The 23,506-nt window shown below is 41.1% G+C and overlaps 1 long non-coding RNA gene across 6 annotated transcripts in view; it reads right to left on the reverse strand.

The window, feature by feature from the left end:
* Positions 1 to 23,506, reverse strand: part of LOC141989492 (uncharacterized) — a 192,721-nt gene that overhangs the window by 77,577 nt on the left and 91,638 nt on the right. For 5 of the 6 annotated variants that reach the window (XR_012639992.1, XR_012639997.1, XR_012639996.1 and 2 more), the window contains exon 3: positions 17,138 to 17,265. This is a non-coding gene — a long non-coding RNA (uncharacterized LOC141989492). Of the gene's footprint in view, positions 1 to 7,361; positions 7,567 to 17,137; positions 17,266 to 23,506 lie in introns of those variants that run through there. The other variant, XR_012639995.1, reaches the window with a different exon arrangement.

Below are 23,506 nucleotides of genomic sequence, written 5' to 3' on the forward strand. Positions count from 1 at the left end.
TTGTTGCCAAGAAGGCCAATGGCATTTTGGGATGTATAAGTAGGGGCATAGCCAGCAGATCGAGGGATGTGATCGTTCCCCTCTATTCGACACTGGTGAGGCCTCATCTGGAGTACTGTGTCCAGTTTTGGGCCCCACACTACAAGAAGGATGTGGATAAATTGGAGAGAGTCCAGCGAAGGGCAACAAAAATGATTAGGGGTCTAGAGCACATGACTTATGAGGAGAGGCTGAGGGAGCTGGGATTGTTTCGTCTGCAGAAGAGAAGAATGAGGGGGGATTTGATAGCTGCTTTCAACTACCTGAAAGGGGGTTCCAAAGAGGATGGCTCTAGACTGTTCTCAATGGTAGCAGATGACAGAACGAGGAGTAATGGTCTCAAGTTGCAATGGGGGAGGTTTAGATTGGATATTAGGAAAAACTTTTTCACTAAGAGGGTGGTGAAACACTGGAATGCGTTACCTAGGGAGGTGGTAGAATCTCCTTCCTTAGAGGTTTTTAAGGTCAGGCTTGACAAAGCCCTGGCTGGGATGATTTAACTGGGAATTGGTCCTGCTTCGAGCAGGGGGTTGGACTAGATGACCTTCTGGGGTCCCTTCCAACCCTGATATTCTATGATTCTATGGGGAGGGTTGCTCAACAATTAAAACTGGAACACTTGAATTTTTCCAGTTTTCAAAAACTGAAACAAAATTACATTTTAAGTTGAAACGAAAAAAACCTTTTTGTCCTGAAATGTCAATTTCAAGTAAAACTTTTCATTTTGAATTTTCTGATAAGAAAAAAGAAAAGTTTAATTGACATTAATATTTTCCCATGTAGTATTTTGATGTAAATGACACCATATTTTTTTGACAGGAAACAACTTTCCTGTCAAAAAATGTCAGCAATCTCTAGTTACCAGGACTCCGCCAACAAAATGTAATCCAGTGTGTGCTGCGCCATTAACTCAAACCTGCAGAAAACTGTGTCAAGCAGCCAGTCAAACATGGACTCCTTTTCCTAACTCAGTTCACTTCATTACAATTACGGTGGGGCTGGTAGCACCCTCTATTATTAAAGTAGCCAGACACTTCCCATTATGAAACCCTGTTTTCAGTTGCTTATAACTTTGCCAGAATTAAACCATTTGGGCTGAAATGTGTCTACGTCAGGCTGACTTTTTGTGTGTGTGTCGGGTGGGGTGGAGGGGTGGGTTGAGAATTTTAGCCAAACCCGTTCAGCCATTTCCAGAAATTAGGCTAGGGAAACACACGTATTGCCCATGTTAAAAAAAAATTCTGAAGACCTTTTCTTTGGGAAGATTTATTGCCCCCGTGCTTTGAAATAGGAACTTGAAATTTGGGAGTAGGGAAGACTTTGTGTCAGGATTGTGCTTTTTTCCACCCCCATGAAATTTTCCTGAATTTGGCCAAGTTATTAGCCTTTGAAAAATCACAGTTTGCACATGGTCAGTAAAGACTTGTTAGATCTTAGCAGTTAATATCTCCAAAGATTCCATCCCCACTGAGCGTGCTCTTATTCCTAGTGCTAACCAGACTGCATGTGCACTCTCTCATAGAATGATAACATGTTCTAGCCAAGGGCTACAGTCGATCAGAAGGACTTTTCCTCTCAGTGCTGCTCAGGGAAGGTGGGGCCAGGTACCAGAAATAAGAACAAGGAGCCTGTCTCTCCTGTTGGCACTCAGGGAGCATGGAAGAGGAAGCCACCTGATTTGAATGCAGAGGGAACAAAAGCTGAACCAGAGGGATGGAGAAAGGAGTAGATTGGGACGAAGAGTCTGCTGAGACAGGCTGCAGGGGTGGAAGAGAAACTGTGACTTGGAGTTGGAGGAGGGAAACTGGGACTGGTTGGGCAAGGAGGATGGAACTGGGAGCTGTGTGTATGGGGGCAGTGGGAGAGATGGACTAGGAGCTGGTGAGGAAAGAGAAAAATATCACGTGATCATTTAATGAAAAACTGTATCAATAATGTATACCTACAAGGAGCAAGATTAAGGTTACACAGGCAACCTTAATTCTGGCATTTCCAAACTTTTGAATGCTTGGCTTTGCAACCTTAATAAAGTTTTTAACATAGTTTTTTGTGTGTAATATATTTATATAGTGCCAGTAGCCTATCTTAGTAAGAGAGGCAGGAACTTTGTCACCCCTATGCTCTTAGTCACATTTTAAGATAAACCCTTTCTGGGAAATGTTGTCCAAATGAAGGCAGTTTCCAGTAGCTAAGTCTGAGGTTTATATTTGGAATCACTTGATGCCCTCATGCAGAATGATTTAGCTGCTTATAAACTAGACTAGCTTATAGACTGGAATATCAATTTGGTCTTGAATAGCAAATGCACATAAAAGGACAATACCCTCAAATTACTCCGTGTTCTTATTTCAGTCTCTTAGCTGTAGAAATATTGGCTCTTTTTGTGCCACATATAAAGAATAGACTCTTGGCTCCTCCATCTGGTTACTAACCACGCACCATGAAGGGATATTCTCCACAAAGGTTGATCTTTAGACAGAATATATGTGCTGTGGAAAGCACGCCTCACTGCTTTTTCCTTGGCTCATCTTTATTTTTGAGCCAGTGCTGAGCTGTTCTGCACTGTGATAGTCTAACGCATTTCACAGAGCTTCTGTAGCGAAAAGTTAGTGAAACAATAACCCTGTCTGACTACATGTTTCTGTTTGCTAGTCTGCTCTATCAGTTAACCAGCACACGGCTTTACCAGGGCCGTGTTGGCAGAAGGGACATCAGTCCTCGAGGGGGGTCCATTAGTAAAAGCACTGTGTAAATGGAACAGTTGCCCTCTTGACTGACACAGTGAGGAATGAGTGGGGGACCTTCAGTGCTAAAAGCATGAGCTGCTACAGCTTGAGCTAAAGAGCCAATGCGCTGTAAACGGGCTGTAACAATTTATATCTTCTGGGGATCAGCACAGAGGGGAAACCTCTAACACACACTCACCAGTGTGTTACAGAAAGGTGGCACTGTGTTCATGACCTTAAAAGGATTGTGGGACAAGTGGTGCTGAAACAGTTTTTATAGTGAGGGTGCTGAAAGCCGGAAACCATGTATTTGGGTTGTTATTAGCACCCCCAGCACCCCTAGTTCCAGCACCTCTGCCTGGAACAGCGCCGTGATGTACTGGGTCTGGTAAATATGCTTTCTCAATTTTCTTTTCTGAAAGGTTTCTCTTTTACAAGAATCATATCTGGGAAATGGAATAAAACAAACCCATATGTTTGAATAGTGCAGAGAATGGAATGCTGCTGCAAACTGAAAGATGCCAAGAAGATTCAAATGTAGACTGCCACTCCTTGATTAAACTCATGTCATTGGCCCCTTTATTTTCATGCCACCATGAATTAGCCAGTAGCGTCAGGCTTAACTGAATTTTCTTTTAGCATGTGCCACAATGTGACTTTATTTAATCACATTAGAAAAGCTATTGTATAATGTGGAACAATGTGATGATATGGGGTTTCTTTTTTCTGAGTTAGATACTGTTCATAAGATTTTGCTGGGTGACTGTTACCATATATCCCAGCTGTCCAGACACGTGATGATGAAGCTGTTTGATAAATAAATTTGTTAGTCTCTAAGGTGCCACAAGTCCTCCTTTTCTGTTTGATAATGAATTCCTTTTTCACTATGAAAAGATGGAGAAAGGGTAGGCAGCATGTGAAACATGCTCTTGTGCTTGTGTAACCCACACACCTCCTGGGTGTGGTGTTCTGTCCCATCTAGTGGCACCAGGACCACTTAGAGAGAGAGATAAAATGAGTCTGCTCTGCCGCCTTAGCTGACAGCCAGTTGGCTGTTAGCTCATACAGTCGAGGCTCATGCACTAAGCTCCAGAGGTCCCCAGTTCGATTGTGCCCGCCGCCGACTGGGATCTGTTGGCATTACACTTGCAAAGGAATACAGGCCCATCTCCTCTGGAACCAACTGATCTGGCTGGGTTCTGTGAAAGTTCAGAGCAGAATGGCAAAGGTGTCTTTATATCATCTTTGTGTTTCCCTGGTCTAAGGACTTTCAGTCCCCTCAGTTGATCTCTAGTGTAAACTGGAGCTAATCTATATGAGCTGCCCATAGCCAAAAGAGACCATTTCAGCAGCCAGGGATCATAAGAATGCTTTAGTCACACCACTGGAACTTTGGGCTAGGGGAGAGGGCACTGGCTTAGAAGCTGCAGGGGGATCCTCCACTAGCTCATTAAAGGGGCTCTCAGGCCCCTTTGCATAGCAAATATGCCTCATCAGAGGGCAGAATCTGGCCCATAGAATGTAGCCATAAAAAAGCAGGTATCGGCTAGTTATAGATAGAGCACTTCTCTAATGCACTGAGCTTTTCTTTGCTATGTCTGCATTTTGAAAACTTTATTTGAATTTTGGACCTGATTTGCAGGCCACTCTCAACCCCGCCTTTTTTTTCTGCATGCAATTTTGTGGGTGTAACTAGTGACATTTTGGAGGTTTTACTAGCTGATCTGCAGGCACAAACATGTAGTAAGAACTTCAGGGAACATGAATGATGCCAAAACCATTTGCATGAGCCAAAGTGACACCATCATTTATTGTGCCAGCTAAGTGCTGTGCAGAATGGGAGAGAGGCTTTATAAATCTGTCCCTCCACCCAGAACTCTTGGCACTGATTTAGGGGGATTTGAGGGGGGTGGACGGGACAAATAGTATTTCCACATTGTTCCTTTTAGTCATTTTATCAACAGTGAGGTGTTGATATTGTTAATTGAAATTTTAGTTTTTAAAAATACATTTATAACTTAAAATACATTCAGAGGTGACAGAGTCCAGTTAAAGACTGTTGCCTGGAAAAGACACCGCCACCAACACAATAAACGAAGTATGCCACAACAGTAATTACAGTCACACAAACTGGAACTACTATTCTAGGAATAAAATGAGTGAATAATTTCTTCTGTGTTGAAGGTCCTACTGTAGGATGGAGTAATAGAATAGTAAGGGTCTTCTGCTGCTACAAATGCCTAAGCAGGATATATTGTTCCTGGTTCAATGTCCTATGACAGAGACATTATTTCTGTAATACTATAACAATACTGTGACTCCTTAGAACTCCATGTTTGTCATCCTGCTTTTCACCATGACCACTAAGAAAATGGGAAATCAGCAAAATAGTAAATCAGATCATTCTGCTTCCAATGCAAATGCCCTCTGCTACTTGAGTTAAAAGCCAATTCCCATCAGCTTTCATCAGTCTGAGATCTTTGCCACAGTTTAGCAGTGAATACATTTGGCAGAAAGTAGTGGTAAACCCAGAGGACATTAGTCCTCACCAAGGGAAGCTTTCCATTGACTTCAATGGTAGCTTGGTTGGGTCCCAAGTTCATTCCTTACAATACCAGAGATGATTAATATACATTTAGCCAGTCCAATCTGATTGAAATTGGTGCATTAGAGTGAGAGTAGCATGCTGTACCATTACTGACCTGCTACATTCTGACTGAGTTAAAATAGAACCTCATGGCTATTGCTAATCAGTTTATCTGTAATAGTTCAAACCTTCATGCTTTTTAAAAGGTTGAATAATGTGGTTTCTGATATTTTTTTCTTTCACTTTTTATTAATGCATTACTTATTGTTAATGAATAAACTAGGGATCTTGCTGGCTGACATGCTGTGATTTCAGTTTTGTCTCATAATTTGTAATTGTTTTGCATTACATATTTAGAACTCAGTCCTGCTCTCAGCTATCCAGGAACACAAGTGAATAGTCTTATAGCAGTAAGTGTTCCAAGTGAATAGACTTATAGCAGCAGCAGGGGATGTTGGAATCCATTGTAGGTGACATTCACCCCTATGCAGAGGGCCTGTATGAGCCCTAGGCACCACTGAAGTCCCTCTTAAGTCCTGTTGTGAGGATTTGTGTGGTTCAGTGACTACGTACCAGCCCTGTGTGTGGTATGAATTGAATCGATAGTGCATCACATGAAAGAAATGTCTTTCATGCATGTTGTATTTTAATTTTTTCAAACTTTTCTAAGAAAGGGTCACAATATAACAGGCCTAAACCCAAATCCTGCAACTGTACACCCACAAGCTTTGGGAAATTTCAGAACTAGATCTAAATCCAAATACTGCAGTTGCTGTCTTCTCTATAATCTGCCCAATCAAAATGCTAGGGCTGAACACCTGGAATGTTGGAAGAAGAATTTGGACCCTGCTTCTGAACTTTGCAGCTAAATGGAATAGAATTGTTCAGAAAAATTCTCTGCAGTCCTTGCTCAGGCCCCAATTCAGCAAAGCCCTTAAGCATGTGAATAGTACCATTAGCTTCAGGGGACATTTTGCCTGAGTAACGGTTGAGTAAGGGCTCTGGGACATGACCCATGTCAGTTACCCGTAGCAATATTTTTTCAGGTAAAAGTCTATGATCTAAAACTGCATTCTGATCTTACTAGCACTGGTCTAAGTGAGAAGTATGTCCATTGAATTCAGTGGAGTTATCCGACTGCAGCTTGTTTAACTTGGTTGCTACTATGTTTTACCCTATGTTTTTATGGATGCTTATAATACATGCAAATACCTGTTTACCACCTTTCACTTACCTTACATCTGTTTAGTTTAGTTTACAGTGCAATGTTTTCAAAAAGATATTATATAATTTTTCTCTGTAAAGTAAGACGGTGAACTGTTTTTGGAGATTTGTGTGTTCTTATATGAAAATGATTGTTCAGTACTATGTGGAGAAATCGTAATTTAAAAATTACATATCCCAGTTGTTTCTATGGAAACACTTTGTCACCTTATGCAAATGAAACAGGAGCTATGGAAAAAATACAGATTTTTTTTCTTTTAGCATGGAAAACCGTAGTATTGGAAGAGTAATTCTCTGCAGATTTTTGCAAAAAGTTCAGAAGTAATATTTGGCCAAATTCATTCTTGGCACAACTTCAGACCTGGGATGCATTTGTCCCATTGTGCAATGAAGTTCCAGAAGCTAGATGGTGTACTGTGATTATAGAACATGCATACTGTTAACTAGCAACAACATGATAAATTAATAGCTTTTCTAACCCAGGCACAGGCCCACATGATGAGTTTCCTGTTTAATTTCTTTATGGTTTTTGTTCTCACCTTGTCTAATATAGTGCGGTTAAAATAATTTGTAATGGATGCTTCTTTCTCCACCCTCACCTTACCCAAAAACACTGAGGGCTGACATATCAGTAGGGTATTGCAGACTGATTCAGATTTGCATGCTTCCCTAGAAAGGTCCGTAGCCTGCAAGCGAGACCAGGAAACCCCTTAAAATTACAAGCTATCACTTTAAGTGTAACAGTTTTCCATACACCACAGTTCTGTTTCCAAGTTCTGCCACCAATTTAAGGCTTCACTCTGCTCTTCTTCCTTTGACTTCAGGTGTGCAGGATCAGGCCTTTGTTGCATAAGTTGGATCTGTGCAGTCCTCTGAGGTGGGTCCAGTGAAGAAGTGACAGAGAGAAGCACTGAAGCTGTAGCTGCTCAGAGGATGGTCAATTCGTCTTCATCCAGACTCATTTTATCCACCACAGAATCTACTGCAGCCCTGTGGTAGTAGTAACCCAGTCAGAGTGCCCAGTGTGGAAATGGACTCAGTGCGGGGGTCCCTGAACTGCCCTACTTCACTATACTGTTGTATCTTTTGTAGGGGATGGCTAGGGGTCTGTAAGGGGAAGTATGTGTTTTTTTTTTCTCTCTTCTTTTCCTACCACCCGCCCTGATGGGGTATGTAGAGGGGAGGCGAGATGGAGCAACCAGGATCTCATGCAGTGTAGAGGGGTAGTAGACTGGGACTCAGGACACCTGGGATCTATTCTTGGCTCTGCCCCTGGCCTGAGAGGTGACACTGGACAAGTCATTTCACCTCTCTGAGCCTCTGTTTCCCCTCCCACTTTTGTCTGTCTTGGCTATTTTGACTGCATGTTTTTTGGGGGAGCAGCTGCCTCTTCTTATGTGTATGTACAGCACCTTGCACCTGTTCTTGGTTGAGTCCTTTAGGCATTACTGTAATATAAATAGTAAGTATTGCTAATAACTAGCCTGACAGATCTCCTGCTGGAGCTGGTTGAAAAATGCCAATTTTTTTAGTGGGAAATCTTTTAAAAATTTCTCATGATTTTTTTTGGTCAAAAAGTTCAAACTTAAAATAAAAATCAGTTTTCACAAGCAAATTGGGGGGGGGCAAAAATTTCAGTTATCAAAAATACTTTTATCCTGCTTCCAGTTTTTTGTTAAATTTCCAGAAAAGTTTGACCAGAATAATTATTTTCCATGTAAATTCTCTTTTTGTTCATAAATCCATTTTGATCAGATCTAGTTCTGACTCACAGGTCCTCTTCAGAGCGCCCAATGGGCGATATAACTTTCTATAGTGAGGAATGCGTTCCCTCACTTGAATCAGCAAGGCACTATGTGTAATCAGTGCTTCTCTATCATCCTCTTCAATTATAATTATAGTAGGTCCTTTCAAGTGCCCTCCACAATACACTAAATATATTAATCTGCTTTCATGTGCACACACTTACGATGTACCAGTGCTTTTTGGAAAATCAATGTAATGCTTAGTTTCAACAATATGTGGGGCTAATGGAAACTGTGAGCTACTTTTTTCTATCATGGGCACAACAGGTGCAACGAAGAGAACTCTGCATTTGTGCAAACAGCTCTAGCAATTGAAGTGCTTATTTGAAAGTGGCATTATACATTTTGTGTGTGTGAATGCATGGAAATACATATCCAAGTGTGTGCCTCTCTCCTTGCTATTTGTGGAATTTAACTAAAACCAAGCAAACTATTCTGACATGAGATTCATTGTGCATATGCTATATAATAGGAAATTAGTTTAATCTATCACTTTCCTGCAGGTACACTGGTTCATAACATTAATATCAGAGAAAATATACAGATACGATGCAGTTAAACTATATATCCTTCTATGTAAGTACAATACAGTGTATATGTAACTAACTGTTACATGTATTTGGAAAATACAGTTTAAACTATTTTGTGAAAATTACATTCTCTTGCTATTTACATAAAAAACTTCAGGAGAGTGCAATGCCATATGTGTGCACGGGTGTCCTATTTTTATTTAAGAGCAAACCAGGTAACAGAAAAAAGAATATATCCAGTTCTCACTAAGAATGGGCTGACTCATTAGAGAGGTTTGAATCTCTGCTGAGCTGTGGATATTTAAGGTATAGAGTAGTAGCTCCTGAAGTAGTAACCATGAGATGGTCACATAAGAAATTTAAAATAGTAAGTTACTGCTGGATGCCACTACAGGTTTAACTTACACCCTGCGGTAACTGTTAATCATAAAAACCCCAAGCTGGTATGTTGAAAACATCAATACATAGAAAAAGGTCTAACACTGAAGTTAAAACAGCTATACAGAGAATTCTATCCACAGAAAACAATTTACTGAGTGCTTTGCATCCTGTAATACTATTTTAGGGTAAAAGACAAGGAGGACTTGTGGCACCTTAGAGACTAACCAATTTATTTGAGCATAAGCTTTCGTGAGCTACAGCTCACTTCATCGGATGCATTCATCCGATGAAGTGAGCTGTAGCTCACGAAAGCTTATGCTCAAATAAATTGGTTAGTCTCTAAGGTGCCACAAGTCCTCCTTTTCTTTTGCGAATACAGACTAACACGGCTGCTCCTCTGAAACCTGTTATTTTAGGGTAAGTAATTCTTGTAGTATTACTAGCATGATTATTTGTGTAATTGATTTTAACAGATCCAAGCTATCCTTTACTGTTGATAAGGTGAACAGCCAATGTGATCAATAGCTTATTTGAGTACTATTGTACCACAGAATTCCTTTCAATCATCAAATACGGAAGGAAAGTCACCCTGAAATTGTGAAATGGACACACAGGAGTTTCAGAAATGGACTCCAGCAGGAGTTTCAGAAGTCTGTCTTTAATTGCTTTTAATCTCACTCAGCCTGATCATTTATTGTTATTTCAGCTCTTGCTGCCACCCACCGCCAGCTGTGTCTATATGGGTTCTTAAATTGGCAACAGGTTAGAAAGGTAAAGATGTCTGGGAGAAAATTTAATGTGGTAATGGACTTCTCATTTTAAAAAAAGTAACCAAGTATTGACTTACAGCGTATGGCTTTTCTAGGTTTGGAGTGTTAGTAGCAGCTGTTACTTTTGTCTCTGAGTTTTCTCTTTCCCTATACTGTGTTTATGTTATGAGTATGTATACTTTGAGAAACTTGCACTTGGGTTCAAAAAATTTGTGAAATATGATTTTATGGCCTGAGGCCCTGGCTGCAGCAGTTCCCAAATGTAAAGCTTCTTGCAAGAGTTTGTTGTTGTTAGTTTAGGTCCACAAGTGATCACGTCCTTCAGTCCCATATTAATCTAGATAATAATTATGTGGAATGCTAAGAAATCAAGGGACAGGCTGAAGTGAGTGAAATTGCTCTAGATTTCCATGCAACTGAGTTTCAGAATCTGGATCTAAATGTAGGGAGCTTAAAAGGATAATAAATAGCACAGAACAGTGCATGATTTGTAACAGAGGTCCATGCTGGTGGCTTTCCAGAAATTTGAGGATTGCACCTATTCCTATATTTCATGAATAATTTTTTTTTTTAAAAAAAAACAAACAGTAATTGCACACAACCCCAGCATTTTCCTTGCCCTTTTCCTGTATTTGCTTTCACAACGTAAGAGAAATTGCTTGTTGTTTTGAGTTCACCAGAAATAAAAGCCTGCTGTTAGTTGGTCTGGTTTACCCTCAGCCTGCAATTGCATAGAAAGGGTCTCATTTTAGGACTATGGTGGGCAGGGCTGACACTTTGGCCACAATTTGGTTACCATCAGGTATTATTTCGCCTTTCTGTGAAACAGTATTTTTGGTAAGACTCACTTGCTTTAGGAAGACAGAACTTAAGCACAGACACATACCTACATGCATTAAAAAAAAAAAATGCAGGACCTGGAATGAAAATGGAAAAAAGGGCTGATCACAAAATATCACAGGGTTTGTAACCAATAGTCCTCTTTAGCTAGTGTCGCTGGGCAGCTTGTTAATATTTCCACAGCACATTTCCTCTTCAAAGCCCTTTACAGACATTTGGTTTAATCTTTTCTATACTCCTGTGAAATGGGGACAAGAATCTTCCTGCTTCCATTTTAAGTGCATTTGTGTCAGAGCTATCTGTGTTTAGAATCCATGTCTTCCTGACTTTCAGTCCTGTGCACCGGTCACAAAACTGCCTTCCCTTTACCTTACTTACCCTCATCTTTATTGCTGTACATGTTGCTCCTCCTTTCTCTTCCTACATCATTGTACTTATTTTCTTCTTTTAAATGATTCATTTGAACAAGACACAGTTCTGCATGGGGAGCCCAGGTACTTTAACCATTCCAAACAATGGGCCCAGTAGATTTCAAAGTGAGCTACACCAGGGATATGCTTGGCCTGGGGTGACTGTACAGTTTCAGGAGGAACATGTCACCTTTAATTTTAATGCCTTATATTCAAGGAACTATGGTAGTTTGATATTCTGCTTTGACCTTTAGATTTCACTATACAGAATGTGAATTGGTTGGCCATCTGGTTCTCTGTTCATATACTCTCAAACCTGTGGCCCAAGGAGTGGGATTATAAACTTGCATGAAAAAGGTCAGTATGGTGCATGATTAGCGTGTGCACTGGGGCATTGTGACAAGATGGCCAACGTTAGTCTGGTAGGTCCTGTACTTTTCTTGGCAGGGAGCTAAGAGGCCACCCTTTGCCCCTGTTCTTGGAGCATCAATGACCCCGCTAGTGGCCCAGGAAGGTGGTAAGGAGGGATGCAGTCTGGGTTTGCTCCTCACTCTGAGCCCCAGCCCCTCTCAACTCCTGCAGGTTCTTACCCTCTGCAGTGGGGTACCTGTAGTCCTTAGATGCTGGGGAAGGGAGTCTCCCTCCCCTACTGGGTAGGGTCCCCCTTACTTCAGTTCTCTGATTTTCCAAATCTCCTAGCACACCTCCAAGCTTCAGTTCTCTCTCCTTCCTCCTCTGTCTACCTGAAGCAGGGGGTTTTATTAGGTTCCTAACAGGGCCTTAATTGACTGCAGGTGCTCCAATTAACCTGCAGCCACCTTCCCTAGTCTACAGGGAACCACGCCTTAATTAGCCTTGAGCTTATATATTTCCCCTCTAGCACTCTCCCTGGCCCTCCTGTATCATAGGCATATATAAATGTATATATTTATAAGCACTTAGGAGTTGATATGTCAGGCTGTTGAGGTATAGCTTGGTGTAAAAGCAGCACGGCTCCTGTAGAACTACATACAGAAGTGTAACATTGCACAAGGAATATGATTTGTTCTCTGTCTTTGGCAGAAAAAAGTAAGAAGCAGAAATCTTCTGTTTCTTTAAGTAATAAGTATCCATTCTGGGGGTTTTACCAGTTAAATAGTGACTTTACAAAAGAGGTAATGTCCTAAAGGAAAGTTTTCCATTATTCTGATTTCAGCTCTGCTTTGAATTTTTAATTCAAAATAATCCAGATAAAGATAGGACAAGGATGGAACCTCCAATCCATATTGCTTCAGCTTTTAGGTTGAGAGGGAAAAGTATTAGATTCATTTCCCCAGATCTGAAGAAGCCCTTACAATTTTGAGTCCAGGTTGAATCTAAAACTGGAAGAGTCCTGTTCTCCTGCTCCACTTCAGACATGGCCAAAATCTTAGAAGGGCCATTCCTGTGAGATTCTTGGCCCAAAATGATGGAAATCTGTTGAGTTTATGAAATCGTGTGAGATTTCCACCATTCTGGGTCAAAAGTCTCTTGAAGATGTAAGTATCATCTAATCGGAATATGAGCCCTGGATCTGATTTGGTCATGAATCCTAAATCCAAATCCTAATCTAAATTTTGGATATGAACATCCTCTAAGGGTTTATCTACATGGGGACGGTTTAGCCGTATAAGATAGGGTGTGAATTTAAAGTGCTGTAGCTATATGGGTATAATTCCCCATGTAGACACTTTTATTATAGGATACCTGTGTCTTTTTCTGGTTTTAGCTTTGTCACAGAGCCCAAAAAGGGGCTGGGAACAGGACCAAGAGGGTAGGTTGAATAGAAGTCTCTAAAGGCAGAGGAACCTTTTTGTTTGTTAAGGGCTTTTTAGTTTGGACTCTTGGTACATGGGAAGGGGTTATGTATGTTTGTGATAAGGCTGAAGGGCTAAGTTGCATCTCCAGCACAAGACTCGTGTGTAAAGAGCCATGGAGACCCACCTCAGGGAGGGAAACTGAGGCAAGGAGTGTTGGCAGAACCATGCTCGGACACAGGGGGTACTACAGAGCAACCATATCCCTACGATAAATTGGTACACAGGGTGGGATCATGAAACCCCCTCCCATCAAGGGGGGATTATGGGGCAGAGGGGTACAGATGCTTTCTTTGACTGGGTAACATTCACTTTCCTTGATTGGTGTATGGAGGGGAAGGATGTATCTGGTGAACCCCTTCTAGAAAAAAACTAAAGGAATGGAAGATATTCTTTGCCTGCTGGTGTCACCACAAAGGCAGACACAGGCTATCCTCCTGCAGCTCTTACAGGACCAACAAAACCAGCAGTATCAGGGAGACCCCAGTTCCAGCCAGGGAGAAACTCCTGGTCTGCTTTAGGTGCAGAAAGATAGGACACATAAAGAGGGTCTTCCCCTCGAAGAGGAGAGTGGACAAGTCCCTTCGGCTGGAATGCTACTCATGTGTGAAGACAAGCTATATTAAAAGGGTCTGTCCCACTAAGAGCTTGGATTTTTGGGAAAAAGGACTGTAGCAAGCAGATATCTGAGGGCCTGGGAATAAGATGCAGAAGCTGAGCCTTGAAACCTAGTTAAGGTAGATGGAGGCAGAGATGAGCCACTTTAAGGAGGTACTGACTCAAGAACAGGAGGCAAAGAAGGATCTGGAGAACCAGATTTCTGCCCTTCCCCAGAAGATAGTGGCTCTGGAGAAAAAGTTCAGGTTTCGACTTTTAAGTTTGTTGTGACTTGTGCAGAGTGCTAAGCCACATCTCCAGGACAGACCAATGTGTGGAGAACCAAGGACACCACCTTACGGAGAGAAATGGAGGCAGGGAGTTCTGGCAGCACTACACCTCAGCCAACAGGTAGCACTATGGGGCAGCCAAACCCCTATGACAAGCTTATGTTGCTTTGGAAACAATTTAACAAAACCTAAAAAGCCATTTTTATTCTGGAATAAGTGTGCCCATACAAGGGAACTAAGTGAGTACAGCTAGAGTGATTTAATTACACCAGTATAACTGGAAAAATCACCCATGTAGACAAGCTCCAATTCTAAGATCCTTTCTAGCATTGTTCTCTCCTTAGAAGTACAGTACCATACCATAACAGAAAGAAGTTGAGTGAACAAGTCAGTGATGACACTGTATGTCCCTAACAGATATTGATTAGAGGTAGGCAAATACAACAAAAGCACATTCAATGGGTATGCACTCAAACCTGAAGGTGTATTTGTTTGGCCAGAACATAAAAAGATGTATTTGATTGAATTTTACTTACACTGTTCATGGAGAGTTAACTTGAAACTGAATGGTGAATTTTAAGCAGATAGTAAATGTTAAACTCACCTTTGCATGTTTTTGCACTGGAGGGGCCGTATTTTAAAAGAGATAGGACATAGCAAGGGGGAAATGGTACAAGCCCTCCTGGCACTGAAGCAGTTAAATCAGTGGTTCCCAAACTAGGGGCACCGCTTATTCAGGGAAATCTGCTGGCAGTCCAGACCAGTTTGTTCACCTGCCACGTCTGCAGGTTCAGCCGATTGCAGCTCCCAGTGGCTGCAGTTCGCTGTTCCAGGCCAATGGGAGCTACGGGAAGGGTGGCCAGCATGTCCCTTGGCCTGTGCCGCTTCCTGCAGCTCCCTTTGGCCGAGAGCGGTGAACCACGGCCACTGGGAGCTGCGATCGGCTGAATCTGCGGACACGGCAGGTAAACAAACCGGCCCGGCCCACCAGGGGCTTTCCCTGAACAAGCGGCACCCCTAGTTTGGGAACCACTGAGTGAAATGAACCAGACAAGCTCTTACTGGCTGCTTTGCAACTTGGCTTTTGCATGTGTTCACAATTAACTTCTGTGCCTGTGCTGAAAGAAAATGTAAATTTAAAACTCTGAACTCAACCAATAAATTTGCCTACATTTTCTAGGACTGATGCCTCAGCAAAAATCCATGTGCCTTTTTCAGAAATGAAAAAGTTTAAAATGTCCGATTCCTTCTTACGTAATACTTAGAGACTGAAAGGTCATGTGGCTTATGCTCATCCAGTCAAGGAGCAGAAACAATACCCTGAGGCTTGAGTGACCAGTCACTAACCAATACAATTTGACTTTGCCATCTAGAGTTTTATCTGGCCATGATTAATTCTTGAAGGATAAAGCAAAAACTCACTATTGGGGGTGGGGAGAAGAGAGAGGGGTTGGAATAAAAATATATTTGGAATCACAATCTGTTTAGGCATTGCATTACAGGGGTTAAATCCCTTATAAATAATTTGCTGCCAATTATTCTTTGTTATATTACTGATATTAGAATGGAGCAAATTAAGAGTTCTGTTAATAGTGAATATCTAAAATGGATGGACACTAAACTCATCAAATGTTGTTTCTAATTTAAATAGCAAAAATAAAAAATAAAATACTATCAATTTACGAATTCATGTGCAACTTCATTTGTTGCTGCATGCTGTGCCAGGCTGCTCAGTATGCTACGCCAGCCTACAGTAACTGGAAGCTGGTATAAGGTAGGGTGTGAATGCATGAGCAGGGGACCATGTGGTTGTTAATTAATCATGTATACACCTCACATTCATGGCTCTGACAAAATGAGCCACCAATTACTCTTGCCCATTCTTAGACACAAACTCAAATAAAATGGTTTTCAAAGGTTTGGGAAAGTTTGTTTTATCTTTGACCCTCTCTCCATCTTCCTTTCTCTTAACAGAAGGTGGAAAGGTTTAACAATCCTCATTTTCCTCTTTCCCCAAGGATATGTGACTCTCCCACCTTTTTCAAAGAACTCTCCCCACCAAAAAAGCCCGTGCACCTCCTTCATTGTGTGCTGTATTCTGCGGACTTCTAAACCACCAGGTAGCAAAAGAGCAGTGATGGCCCAACTCTTAGCTGTAGAGTATTAATGGAACAGTGAGACAATGCTATATCTGAGGACTTAGGAAGCAGGATGTCTATTGGTCTGGCCCCAAAGAAGCAGGAAGAGGGAATGGTCCCTCATGTCACCATATGAAGAGTGAGGAACAGGGAGCAGCTGATTGTTGGATGAAGATGGTAGAAAGAGGAGAAAAGGGCACCAGGCCTTCTCTGCCATGAAGGAGCACATGGTAGGTGGTGAGGAGAGCAGGTCTTTTGATATTAAGGAGGTGTCATGCTGAGTAGGGTCCTTGGATGCCTGGTCAAAACTTCTGAGCAAAGCTCTCAGTTCCTGATCTGGGACTTTCCTTTTAAAGGACATTCCCCTCTCCTTGCATAACTGTTCGAGACTTTTGTTTCAAGACCATCATATGACTGCAGTCTACTCATTTTGTCTATTCTTGAACCCTTAAATTTTTTCAATATCATGATTAAAATTTTAACAGTGCTAGGTTATGATCAGTACGTCCAATTGACTTGTGGCATGTGAATCCTGCCGACTACGCCAAATGTCACACTGGAGTGGCTCATGAGCAAGAGTACCAACCTCAGGGCAGACTGTTAAGAAGCAGGGTACAAACCTTAAACTGGTTGTGAGTTCTATACTTAGATTTTGCCAATCAAGTAACAAGTGTAAACTCCTCAGGCACTATAACAGCCTTAACATGGAGTCATAGACAGTCCTCTTGGGCATTGCGATCTATCTTGCCATCCAGGTAACCTTGACTCTGTGATAGATGGTCACTTTACACCAAAGATCACAAAATATTCAGAAAAACAACAAGGAGTCCGGTAGCACCTTAAAGACTAACGGATTTATTTGAGCATAAGCTTTTGTGGGTAAAAACCCCACTTCTTCAGATGCATGGAGTGAAAATTACAGATGCAGACATAAATATACTGACACATGAAGAGAAAGGAGTTACCTCACAAGTGGATAACCAGTGTTGACAGGGCCAATTCGATCAGGGTGGATGTAGTCCACTTCCAATAATAGGTGTCAATTCCAGGAGAGGCAACGGTGCTTTTGTAATGAGCCAGCCACTTCCAGTCCCTATTCAAGCACAAATTAATCGTGTTAAATTTGCAAAGGAATTTTAGTTCTGCTGTTTCTCTTTGAAGTCTGTTTCTGAAGTTTTTTTGTTCCGGTTACTCCAATAGTAAATGAACTGATGATTTATTAACTAAGAAAAAGAAATGAGAGTTATTTACAAGGTTAAAACTGGTAAACACACACACAAATGAGTTGCAGACTTAGGTTTCAGATGGTTGATGGAGCTGCTAAAATATGACAGTTCCTTTGGGGCTAACCCAGGTTAATCCTGGGGATCTTTTGCTTATGTTTAGGAATGTTTGCCCTTAGAATCCAAACAGCATAAAAAGACCTTAATTCCTTCTGATCATAGATTTTTATCCCCATCTCCCTAGAATACAAGCTGATGAGATGAGTGCTCCTGCACTCCCCCCTCTTCATAAGTCCTTGTTCTTTGATGGCTTACAAAGGTCCATTTGGACTCAATAGGCCTTCCTGATGGGCTGGAGATAACCCCTCCTCCTGGGCACATATCAGTATTTCACGCTCGGTGATGTTTCTTTCCTGACTGGATTTACAGTTTCAAAGCAAACATTTTTAGAGTTACAGAACAAACACTTAAGTGTTACTTTATAGCATGGGTTACAGATATTATAAGCGAGATTAATGCACGTAGTAGCTTACAAGCATGTCATAAAATTTAGACACATTGTTACAAATCTAATACCTATTTTAGCAATACTAACACACAGGTGAGTCAAACGGATTTCCAGCTATGCATTTGATAGTGTTCACATGAGGCCTAGGGACCTTGGCATGAGCTGGCACCTGGTCTGCCAGCATTACAGGAGGATTGGGGTGGAAAAGAGGAAAGGGCTTATGTAAGTGGAGGAGGTCACTTTGTTGAGGTCAAGGCTCTAAAGTTTCCGATAAACATCCAAGCTTCTTGGTGCTTACTGGAACCAAACCTGAATGCTGATTTTGCTGAGGTTTGAAACAAAATACCAGTAGCAATGCGCTTTGAGAGAGGGCTAGAGGGGAAGTCTGGATGAGTGAAATTATATGTCTTCAAAAATAGGAGAGCCACACACATACATCATCCCAGCTTTGATACCAAAGAAATATTTTCTGTCATTGTTTAATGTTGGGGGGGGGGGAATAAATTCAAATTCACTTACATTTTATCTGCTTATCAGTATGAGTATTAGTACATGTGACATTTTTGTTTATGCATTTCATTCAGCATCCCAGCTCTCACCTGCCTGAAATGAAGAATTAATGTGGCACAATCACAGAAGACAATTGTTCATGAAAATACATTAACATCCCTCAAGCTCTAATTTATTTATTGGAGCTATGTAATTTCTAGTCAGGTACTGAGATTGAGGTAATTTATTCTACTTGCTTACTTTATATCTGCCATGTCATGACAAACGTGCACTTATTGCCAGCATCCTAATAGGAGAATTAATGAATATGCAAAACGTACTGGTATTGTTTATAGCCATGAGCAATGAACATCTTGTAAATCACACTGTGATGGCTGGTCTTGTTTATCTGACTTCAGTTGCTGTATTACTGAGATTATTTTGTGTTATCCTCACACTGTAATTTATGTTTGTCTTGTTCTGAAGGTCTCTCATATAACTGCTGTGTATATCTGTTGATATTAAATTACAAGTCATGATGCATCAAATGTGGTCATGACTTTAGTACAGATGTCCGGTAATAAAAGAGAATGTGTTTCTCACAATTCAATGGGAAAGACAAAGTTTAGAAATTGCATAGTGTGTTCAAAGCTGGACAGCAAAACGTGAATAGATATATGATGCGATAATTGATTTTTAGCACTTTTGTAACCTAAAAGAGTTTTGTTTATTTGTTTTATTTCTGGGTGTTTATTTCAAATTGCTTGTAATCCAGTGAGAAAGTCTCTGTCCCTTTCTTGTAACTTGATCTTCTTTTTATAAAATGTGATAAAGGATTGTTTACACATAATGGTCAAGATTTTCAAGCGTGATTTTGAATGTCTGTCTTGACACATTTTAAATAGGCCTGTTTTACAGAGTTAAGTTCCCTTAATGGATAATCCTTGGTTTTGCCTTGACTACCAAATTTGGGCCCCACTCTGATGCTATCCTAGTCTGCAAATTCTTCCTGAATCTCCCAAATGTTGTACAGCCTTATTTAATTCTTTGGTACTCAGTCTGTCTGTTGACTTTTTACCCCAGCTCTAGATAAGATGATTTCTTTTTCATGGAAGTCAACCTTTTAAGCTCATGCAATCCTGCTCTTCCCACATTATTTGTCTTATTTGGGGATTGACTTTGGACCAGAAATCTTCAGATTCAATTTCATTCTTAACTATGGCATCTACTTTAGTCTCCAAGTCATCTTACAGAAGTTACTTGGTCCTCTTCACTCCTCACCCTGAAGGTGTCTACAAGCCGTCTAATGCCATAATTGTTCTTTATATTTTTAGTCAAGGATCATACACCCTGTGACATTATTGACATAATCTGGGACCATGTAGATCATTGTTGCAACCAAGGTCCTGTAGTGGCACCAAATTGTGTATAAAGGGGGTCAAATAAGGTGTCTAAAACAAGGTTATGGTTTGCTGGTTATGATTATGCTGTCTATATGAGAGTATCATTTTTGTGGTTAAAGTTATGAATATTGGCTCTAAACTGTCTGTATTTCAAATTTATGCTGTGCTTCTGGGTGACACCAGACAAGCTGGTGTCAGCTCTGCCTAGCCTGCTTGATGGCCCATTAAGGACCATCAGCTATACAACTGACCCATTCAGAGAAGGCAGATACGCCTTGTGACTCAGCCAAGTATTTAAGGACTTGCCCATGTGACTCCAAACTCCATTTTGCTGTAATTTTCCACAGTAAGAACTAAGAGGTGTTCTTATACCCAGAAAAGACTATAAAAGGCTGATGCCTCATCTCCATCTGGTCTTCAATCCTGCTTCATACCTCTGGAGGAACTTTGCTATACTGAAGCTTTGAACCAAGGACTGAAAGATCCATCCCAGCTGTGGATGTACTCCAGAGACTTGATTTGAACTTGCAGTTTATTTCTTCACTGCTACAAGCCTGAACTAAGAACTTTGCTATTACTGTATGTAATTGATTCCATTTAACCAATTCTAGCTCTCATCTATATCTTTTTCCTTTCATGAATAAACCTTTAGATTTTAGATTCTAAAGGATTGGCAACAGCGTGATTTGTGAGTAAGATCTGATTTGTATATTGACCTGGGTCTGGGGCTTGGTCCTTTGGGATTGAGAGAACCTTTTTTCTTTTACTGAGGTATTGGTTTTCATAACCATTCATCCCCATAATGCGTGGCACTGGTGGAGATGATGGGAAACTGGAGTGTCTAAGGAAATTGCTTGTGTGACTTGTGGTTAGCCAGTGGGGTAAAACCAAAGACCTATCTGTCTGGCTGGTTTGGTTTGCCTTAGAGGTGGAAAAACCCCAGCCTTGGGCTGTAACTGCCCTGCTTTAAGCAATTTGTCCTGAATTGGCACTCTCAGCTGGGTCCCACCAGAATCAGCATTGTTACACACCTATACACAGCCTTTCATTTTGTAAGATCCCAGAAGGCTTTACAGACTTAAACTGGATATGATGGATATGAAGGGTATGATCTGTGATGGTATGAGTGGAATAGTTCCATTAGAAGTCCAAAGTATCATTTGGAAAAATTCTACCCGAACTGAAAGAGAATTACAACCCTGGGGGGAAATGGTGAATTTGACCTATAACAGGGAGTCAGGAGAGATCACAGTTTTTGTTCTGCTAATGTCAGAAGCAGAAATAAAATGGGGTTTCCTCATTGCAGCTTTAGGCTTTACTGTCAATCAGACTGTGATGGAGCCTATGGATCAGAGAGTGTGGGTTGTGAAAGATGCCCAGGAATGGTAAACAGTGGCACTGGGAGTCTGTTTAGAGGAACTTGGAATTGGATATGAGTGCAACAAGAATGCTCTGCAGTCATAGAATGTGTGTTTGAAAACAGCCGAAGGGAAATGATGTTGTGTTATTAACTCATTTGCAAATGGTTGTAGATATAGGTAAGAATTGTTTATGTCTTAGAAGCTGGTGTCCGGTGCTCATAATTAATTATGTGTATCATGTACCTCATAATCCACAAGGAAACAACTGTTTTTGCCACATTATAGCTATTGAAGGATGTTATTTTAAATTTTAAGTGTTTGAGTTAAAATATAACCAATTAAGAGTGAAATACACATTGTTCTCAAATGTAATACCTGTACCCATTGGAATGAATTTGATTGTTTTAAAGATATTGCTTGGGTATTCCCATTTAAGGAATTATTTATATGATGCTAAACAGGAGGCATGAAGAGTCATGGTCACTGTCCATTACTCCACCCACAAGATTAAAGAAGTCATTGAGAGGGTTAGCAAGGATTTGGAACACAAATGGTGGGAGACATTGTTGGGATGGTCCACCACAGCAACAGGGATTTTTAATTTGTCCTTATATTCAATTGTGGTGATCCTGATGTTTCAGGTTGTGGTGGTGGTTTTATTCTTGGCACTGATGTGCTGGGTAGTAAAGAAAATCAATCATCTGCAAAACTTGCACTTTTATAGACGATGGGCCTTTCCTGAGGAAGACTATATAAAGCCTGGCCAATAATGAGGCAAGACTGGGGTGAAAGTTAAGGGCACCAGTGGGAAAATCTTTGTTCAGTCTCAGTTGAGAGCCCTGAGCCTAGGGTGGGCCGCCTCACCAGTAACCTACTAAACTCATTATAAGTGAAGGTCTTAACGTTATGCAACCTCCAAGGAGGGGATTATTAAGGGAAACATTGTGACTGTAGCAAAATGCCCAGGCCACTGCCAGTAGCGGGAGGTTACATTTATTTTAAAGAACAGCTAAGCTGTAAGGCCTTTGAAACAGCCCTAGCACAACTAGGCAAGCCAGGTGGGGAGGGGGAATAACCATGATAATTGAGCATGACCCTGCGCCATCCTGTTGGGCTTTCTTTTAAACTGCTGAAGTATGCGGTTTTGAAAGACAAGAAGTCTATCTATATTTGACTTATGCTGTGTTTTTGTTGGGGCCCATGAGACTGTAGACTCTGCAAAAACACATGTATAACAAACAGCTCGAAAGTTCTTGCTTAACAAATTGCTTGCTCAGAGGTTATAAGTGATTGGCAAACTATGTGACACTTTGAGCATAAAAAGGAGAAAGAGGTATGGGTCAAGCGGACTCTGCTGTGAACCCACCTTAAGGTCCCAAACAGCAGACAGAACACTGGCCACCGGAACGCTATTCTTGATCACTTGAGACCACTCCAGACCTTTTGGGGTGCTCTGTAACCTATTGTGTTTGATGGGCTTGAGACTAAATAAAGTAGAAACTTTAAGTGAAAGCACTCTTGTGGGGGGTGATAAAGACTAATAAGCAAAGGCTTTAAGTGAAAGCACTCTTGTGTTTTACTGCTTGTGCCAACAATGTATCAGACAGATGTGCTGTGTCCCCATTGATTTATTTCCTGACACTGCCTCGCAAAGACTAAAGTTACCAAGAGCTTTGGTAACAATCCATTCCCACCTACTCCCCACCCACTTTCTTGCACAGGAGAAATACTGAACACACAATGCCTGCTTTTCTTCCTGCATCTGGAACTTTGATCCTATACAGCAAGCAAGGGGATGGAGGCAGGACCTCACTCCTCATTCCCACACATTGTTTCATGTACCACATGCTGAGTAATAACAGGAAAAGATTCCATGCTTCTAAAACTAAACAGGCTCTTTATTAATAGAACTACCCATAGAGGTGTCACAACTCAGCTAGCATTCCAGCCATGTGCACTCAAATAGTTTTCCTGCTGCCTTTTTTAAAGTCTTCCCTCCTGCAACATGTGCTCCTCCAACTAAGTTCCATGGAGGTTGCTACACACATGGCCATAGTCTAGCCCTTAATGTTTATCCACCTTTATAAATCCCCTGTGGCAACTACTTGCCCAACCTTTGTGATAACACCATTGTTCTGGTAGGCTGAAGATTAATAAACAATTATGGTGAGAGGCATGAAATTGATCTCAAAGTATAAGACAGAGGTTGAGCAGGGCAGTGGAGGAGGGAATGAAATAGTCAGAAGTGACAGGCAGAAGATTAAACTTCTTTAACTTCTTTTATTATATCCAGGAACTGTAAGAACGGAGACAGGAGGAACAAACAAAGACAGATAAGTGGGAAATAGAA

The sequence above is a fragment of the Natator depressus genome, chromosome 6 (genome assembly GCF_965152275.1).
Source record: "Natator depressus isolate rNatDep1 chromosome 6, rNatDep2.hap1, whole genome shotgun sequence".
Lineage (NCBI taxonomy): Eukaryota > Metazoa > Chordata > Testudines > Cheloniidae > Natator > Natator depressus.